General features: G+C 25.5%; 1 long non-coding RNA gene across 1 annotated transcript; it reads left to right on the top strand.

Moving 5' to 3' along the window:
* Positions 1-2,025: 2,025 nt before the first annotated feature.
* On the top strand, positions 2,026-2,888 carry LOC120078310. The gene is made up of 2 exons (XR_005481982.1): positions 2,026-2,283; positions 2,393-2,888. It is a non-coding gene; the product is annotated as an uncharacterized LOC120078310 (long non-coding RNA).
* The last annotated feature ends 3,719 nt before the right edge of the window (positions 2,889-6,607 follow it).

Below are 6,607 nucleotides of genomic sequence, written 5' to 3'. Positions count from 1 at the left end.
TTTCGATCCAAACAATATATGTGGTATTCTCTCACCGCTTTCATCTATTTCAATTGTTTCATTGATTGGTCACAACTCATCTATCAGATTAAAATCATCTTAGGTGAATGTTACTTTCTTCCCTAGTAGGTTGAAGCTTATAACATCTGGGTTCTGATCTCTAACCTCTTTTAACAAAAAAAAAAAAAATAGTGGAATAGTTGCCCATTAAACACAAGGTCCACGTCCAGCTATGGACTAAAACACATTTTTCTAAACATCACCATTTGCTTTGTGGTGAGTTTTTTCTTAATCAGGTCATTCATTTTATGGACCATACAAGAGATGGTAGTAGGATATTTCTCATCAGGGATAGCCATCTTAGTAACTGTAACAAACATATGCATTGCAGTAATAAGTAGAAGATCACTTAATAAAACCTAAACGATCACTTGCACAAAAAGTAAACGATCGTTTATCCTAAGTTGGGCGATCGTTTAGCCTAAGTTGGGCTATCGTTTACCTAAGTTAGAATATTGTTTGACCTAAGTTCGACGATCTTTTAACCTAAATTGGGCAATCGTTTAACCTAAGTTGGGTATTTGTTTAACCAGTTGGGCAATTAATTTCGTTAAACTAAGCGAACTAACCATTTTGTATGGGTGAACAGAAAAATCAACATGCATTGAAGGAAAAGAGTAAAATACCTTAGAAATCACTAAAATGGTGGTGGAAAATGTGTAGAAATGATCGACAAGCAGTGAAAATTTGAAATCGAAGATGATGACGACGTCGAACACGAAGGAGAGTTGAGAGAAACTGAGAGAAAATCGAGAATAATGAGAACAAAGATGTGTCGTTTGGTATTTCACATGTACTCACGCATATCCTTTGGTTTTAAAAAGTTGGGGTAAAAGTGGTATTTCACATTAGAAAAAGGTTCGTCATAGAAATTTTTTAGAAGGAGATTGTCCGTAGAAAAGTTTTTTGTTTTTGAGTTATTTTATGAAATTTTACAAATTTGAAATAGAGCACATTTTGTGTGAGAGAGTGATCACATTTAGGAGACGTTTGGATTAAGGTTTTGTAGATACCTAAGAATAAAAGAATAAAGGATGTCTGGAAATAGAATGTATGGGAATAAGATGTCTGGACTCAAATATGACTATATTTAGTTATGTATAAGAATGTGAATAGGATGTCTGGGAATATGTTATACTTTTCTATGTAATTCTAAAGTATAAAAATAATAATAATTAATTTCAATGTTAATATAAAGTATAAAAATTAATTTCAATGTTAATTTTTGTTTGTTAATTTATTTTTATTACATTAAGTTACTAAATCAATTTTCAGCCATTAAAATTTAACTAAATTTACTCACTAACCATCCAATTTAATATATTTATTATCAATTAAATTTTTTATATTGCACGTTTATAGTATTAATTTTTATTAAAAAATATTGATAATTAATTTAAATATCTATTTTCTTTTTTTCTGTTATTGATTGAAGAGTTAATAAACTAATTATTTAATGTCAATTATAAGCAATATATAAACAAAAGAAGTTGATATAAACTAATTGATTTTAAATCATCAAACAATATTTTTAATTTAAAAAAACTATGATTATAGATTAAAACTAGAAGTACAAGTGTACAAGATTTTTTAATTGAAAAAATTAACTTATTTTATTCGTAATTGATTAATAAATATTTTTTAAAGACTAATTAATATTTTATTAAATAATTTATGATATTAATATATATTACCAATAAAAATGGATTTAAGTAATTATAATCATAGTTATTCATATTTTTTTAAGAAAGATTATGGTTTTTCATATTAATTCATAATAATACAATAAATTATTATATTAATATTATTATTAATAAAATTAATTATATATGTCAGTTATAAATTTAACTTAAACATACTTATAAAAATTAAACATATTAACTACTATCAACAAAAAAGAATAACCAATAGAATGAATAGATAAAAAGTAAGAGAAAGAGAAAAATCATTAGAAATGGAGAAAATCTTAATTTATTCTAAAAAATTTGTATCAAAGACGGTGATAGAATATCATTTTTTATTCCCACCTCTTATTCTCGGGAATCAAACGGACCATAAAGGCTTTAAAGGAATCTCCATTCTCTTCTTTTCATTCCTCTGGTTTAATCTTTATGGTGGCTGCCTCATTTCTCTCTAAACATCATAAACAAACCAACAAGGGCTGTTTCTTCACAATCTTCCTCTTCCATTGACATTAAGAACTGGTGGTTCATCGACTGAAAGGTAAAAATTTCCTGATCCATCTTCTTTTTTCGATAATGGGGTTTCTGATTTCCGATCCCTAAATTTCATATTGTTGATAAATACATCAATTATTACTACTCAAGAACAGAGAAAAATTTTCTGCCGCTCTTAGTTTCATTGATGTGACTCTGGCTCTTTCTCCTTGCCTTGAACTCAAAGCTTGGGCTCTCCTCTGACTTCGTCGCATTAAGATGTTGTCTATATGCTTCGAGATTTATTTCTAGTTTCAAGATCGCCGGCGAGGATTCCGCCGGCTTCGATGGGTCCTCACACCAACTCTCCAGAGACCGAGTTAAGCTTTGTGGATCGTCTGAGTCGCACGGATGCGACTTGTCGTTGGGAAAATTGTTAAGAGAGTTGGGAAATTTTTTAGAGATTTCAAACAACCTTAGATCTAAAGCTCATTCTTCTTCGTCGTTTACCTGCGATGGTCATCGTCGTTTCCACTGGGCGGCCACTGCAACAATCAGAAATTCGCCGGAGGAGGTAGAAGAAGATGGAGACGATGAAAAGAAAAGAGAGTCCACGTCATTAAAGAAACTAATATTAAATTAATAAAATTTTCCACATAAACCAATTCATCATTTAACGTCCACCTCATTTCACTTTTAGTCAATTAACGATTTAACTAATCTTCGAGACCATTTAGAATCATTTCTTAAATCTCGGAGACTAAATTGTTCGATTTGAAACTTAAGAGACTAAACAGACATCTACTTCAAATCTCGTTGACCAAAAATCTATTTTGCCCATATTATTATTACTATTTTTTTTAATAATATGTGGAGTGAGAGATTGAACTACAAATTTTAAGGTTAATAGTACAAGTTCATGTTAGTTGAGTCATGCTCAGATTGACGATGATATTAATTTTTACATTACAATTGTTTTAAAAACGTATTAATATATGAGCATAACAAGTATATTTCCTCGATCAGGTATTTATAAGTGGGGAAATCAAACTTCTAATGGTAATTTAAATATTATGTGAGTTAAACTATACTTATTTCGACTTCTGAGATATTAAAGACTCAAATCTCTTATTCTACCCATCATCAATAAAAAATATTGTAAAAGTTTGGAGGGAATGTATTGGTTATTTTAAATCAGTTTACTTATTGTGAAGTTATTTTTTCTTTTCCTTTTTTTCTTTTTTTTGGACAAAACAATCCTCAATAAATCTTTTGTGTAGTTATTTCTTAAATTTAATGATTTGTGTAAATAGATTATAGAACTTAGAAAATACATGATAAAAATTAGAAATAAACCAAATAAAATGAAATTGATTGAAGCGTAATCACAAAATATTTTCCTAAATAACTTATGGGAAATAAAAATATAGAATAATGACCTAGATAGAAATATAGCAAAATCACTCGAATAATTCTTTTTTTTAAAAAAATTATTTCAAATGATAAAATTGTTGAAAATATTAATAAGATATAGTAAAATTTCAGTGTCTCACGAATAAACATTAATAGAAGTCTATTCAATCTAGATGCTGTTAGATATGAATAGTTCTAAAATTTTGCTATATTTTGTAAATATTTTGGTTCAATTTTTTTATATTTAAAAACAACTCATTTATATTGCAAAAGGAATATAAATTATATTCGAAACTTCAAAAAATAAAAAAATATTATTAATCAATGGTTTATTTATAACAATTCAAGATTTTTTTCCGCTTTTAGTTTCCTCTTGACTTCGGGTGGACTTGGAATAATAAAATATATAAAGCTAAGGTGGACTACAAATGTGAACGAAGTGATAGAAAACATTAAAAAACAACTCTTTTTTTATGTTCACATTTTGTTAGGTATATTACTATTATCCATTAATGGAAATAATTAAGGCCCATTTAGAAATATTTAGTTTTTTCTTTATTTTTGAAAAATTAAGCCTATTTTCTCTCCACTTTTCTATAATGATTTGCATTTATCTTAAGTACAATGATTAAATTCTTAGCCAAATTTCAAAAATAAAAAACATTTTTTTAAAAGTTTTTTTTTTTTTTTTTAGTTTTCAAATTTTGGTTTGGTTTTTTAAATCATTGATAAAAAGTAGATAATAAAGAAAAATAAAGTAGTATTTATTGACTTAATTTTTAAAAACAAAAACAAAAAACAAAATGGTTACATTAGCCTAAGATATTGTTGGATAATCATTTGATTTTTTTTCTAAAAATTTAAGTCTATTAAAACTCATTTAACCTTTAAATTTTTTTTATTTGCTATCTACTTTTAATTCATGTTTTCAAAAATCAAGTCAAATTTTAAAAAATTTAAAAAAAAAAAAACAGATTTTAGAATTTGGCTGATAATTCAATTTATATATTTAAGAAATATGTAAATCATTATAAGAAATTGAAAGGAAATGAACTTAATTTTTAAAAATAAAAAATAAATAACGAAATAGTTATCAAACAAGGTCTAAGAGATCGATCAATTCGTTAAAATATTATATCATTTATCCAAAAGTTAAAAGTTGAAGTTAGAATTCTCACTTTAGGTAGAATTCAAAAGATATCTACATCCAAAACTTTTTGATCCATTTAGGAAGTTTATTCAAACATTCCTTATTTATTTATTAACAAATCCTTATTAATGGCTAATGGTAAATAAATATGGATTTGTTTGAATTAATTTCCTAAATAAGGTAAAAAAAAAAAAAATTATTTTGTCCCATTGACTAATAAATAAAAGTTACTTTTGAAATAATCAAAATGGTTTAGATTTATGATCTATCACTAAAAAGTTTATTATTAGAAAAGTGATTCTAAAGTGATTAATAATACTTCACTTAAAATCCTTTTGAATTGTTTGAAGGCATCGAGTTGAATTCTGAAGTCTAGAGTTGGTATGTCTTTGAAGATAGGAAGCTTATATTTGAGGTGCATAGTTATTAGAAAATAAGTGTTTTAGATACATAGTTGAATTATTAAGTCAGAAGTATCTAGTACAGCTTTCTGTAATCGTGGTTATTTTTGTTTGCTTAACTTTTTATTTAACCTTCAATTCTACGCATATTTTTCTAAATTTTTAACCTTCAATTTTTACAATTTTTATATGTATGAGTTGTGTAGTGATTTCACTTCTCCCAACTAACTCACAAGTTTTATAATTCAATGTCTCCTAAAATTAAACATATGTGACACTTGAATTTGAAGAATGATACCCTTTTTGTGTTGTAACTTGTAAGGTGATCATTGGAGACTAATAGACATAGACATACATATATAGTTTAAGAAACTAGAGGAGATTATACTAACCTTTTTTTTCACATTTATTGGTCTCATTTCCATATGATTCTTGGTCTCCTCTGATTTGATATATTTTTAGTTATAGATTGGATGGATGCCTCGAGTTGTCGAAGCGAGTGTTAGGATAAATCTCTCATTACTATCACAAAAATAAACTTAAAAAAAAAAAACAAAAAAATTAAAAGAAAGTAATAAAGCTGAAAACATAAGAATAAACGTGAAAAACACTAAACCAAATAAAAAATCGAGGATAAAAAAAATTTCACGATATGAATAATTATCATAATCACACACAAATCTCTTCTGATCTTAATTACAAGAACACTCTTTTAAGCGCTTCAAATTGGGATGGATCTGAAATCAAAGACATAAATTCCTTTTAGGGGTTATTTGATTGGCACATGCATCCAAATCTCATATTTGTTTCACAATTTTTTTTTTTTTTTATCATTTTTCTAGGACTAAGCTATTCCGAGGTATCCTCATTTTCCTTTCTATCTCTCCAAATGTTTTTCATGTTATACATAATTTCACTTTGATTATATTTATTTAATTAATTAACATTAATTTAACAAAAATAATATAAATATTTATTTTAATAAATCAATAATAATCTATTAAAATATTTACTTAACTTATTTTTACATATAAATTATTAATTTATTAGTCAACAATATCCTAAATATATTTAATTAGTACATTAGGATGAGTTAAATTTAGTTAATACAAAAATTCATTTTTTAATAATAATTATTTATTACTTTATTTTTTTAATAATCAAGGTAATTATTTATTGAGATTAATTTTAATTTAACCATCCATTACGAACATATAATTATTATTGATTATTTATAATCAGGTAAATATTTATTATGATAATTTTTATTACTTAATTTAAATTAGCATATCATATTTACAAAACTTTTTTAAATTTTTTTTACTAATACATCATATTTTTATATAATATATTATTTATTAAATAATTATAAAAATAAAATTACTAATGTTGAGCTTAATTAATTATAAAAATGATCGAGTATTAGA

Source organism: Benincasa hispida, chromosome 5 (genome assembly GCF_009727055.1).
Source record: "Benincasa hispida cultivar B227 chromosome 5, ASM972705v1, whole genome shotgun sequence".
NCBI lineage: Eukaryota > Viridiplantae > Streptophyta > Magnoliopsida > Cucurbitales > Cucurbitaceae > Benincasa > Benincasa hispida.
Note: the sequence above shows the minus strand (reverse complement) of the source record. Positions and strands in the feature narration are given on the sequence as shown.